At 43.2% G+C, this 470-nt stretch overlaps 1 protein-coding gene across 1 annotated transcript in view; it reads left to right on the top strand.

Annotated features, from left to right (window-relative positions):
- The window catches only part of LOC106878519 (pancreatic triacylglycerol lipase), a 20812-nt gene that overhangs the window by 3529 nt on the left and 16813 nt on the right, over nucleotides 1–470 (top strand). The window lies entirely within an intron of this gene.

Raw genomic sequence — 470 nt, 5'->3', positions numbered from 1 at the left:
TATATATATATATATATATGTGTATATGTATGTGTATTGTGGAGGCGCAATGACCCAATGGTTAGGGCAGCGGACTCGCGGTCATAGGATCGCGGTTTCGATTCCCAAACTGGGCGTTGTGAGTGTTTATTGAGCGAAAACTCCTAGAGCTCCATGAGGCTCCGGCAGGGGATAGTGGTGTACCCTGCAGTACTCTTTCACCACAACTTTCTCTCACTCTTACTTCCTGTTTCTGCTGTGCCTGTATTACAAAAGTTCATAAAAACCACTGGTCAAAAACATAGGTCAAAACAGACACAAGCACCTATGGCCATTTCAAGGGTTCACCACCGTAGTCCATACACGTCATAGTGCAATCCGGTGATGACCCCCCCCCCCAGGGTAACAGTTACAAATAAACATCAGAACATGCAAAAGTAATTATTTTTTTTATAACAGGCTTATATAAAAACCAGTCCACGTCATGAATA

The sequence above is a fragment of the Octopus bimaculoides genome, chromosome 11, assembly GCF_001194135.2.
Source record: "Octopus bimaculoides isolate UCB-OBI-ISO-001 chromosome 11, ASM119413v2, whole genome shotgun sequence".
Lineage (NCBI taxonomy): Eukaryota > Metazoa > Mollusca > Cephalopoda > Octopoda > Octopodidae > Octopus > Octopus bimaculoides.
The sequence above is the reverse complement of the archived record's forward strand: the minus strand, read 5'-3'. Positions and strand labels throughout refer to the sequence as shown.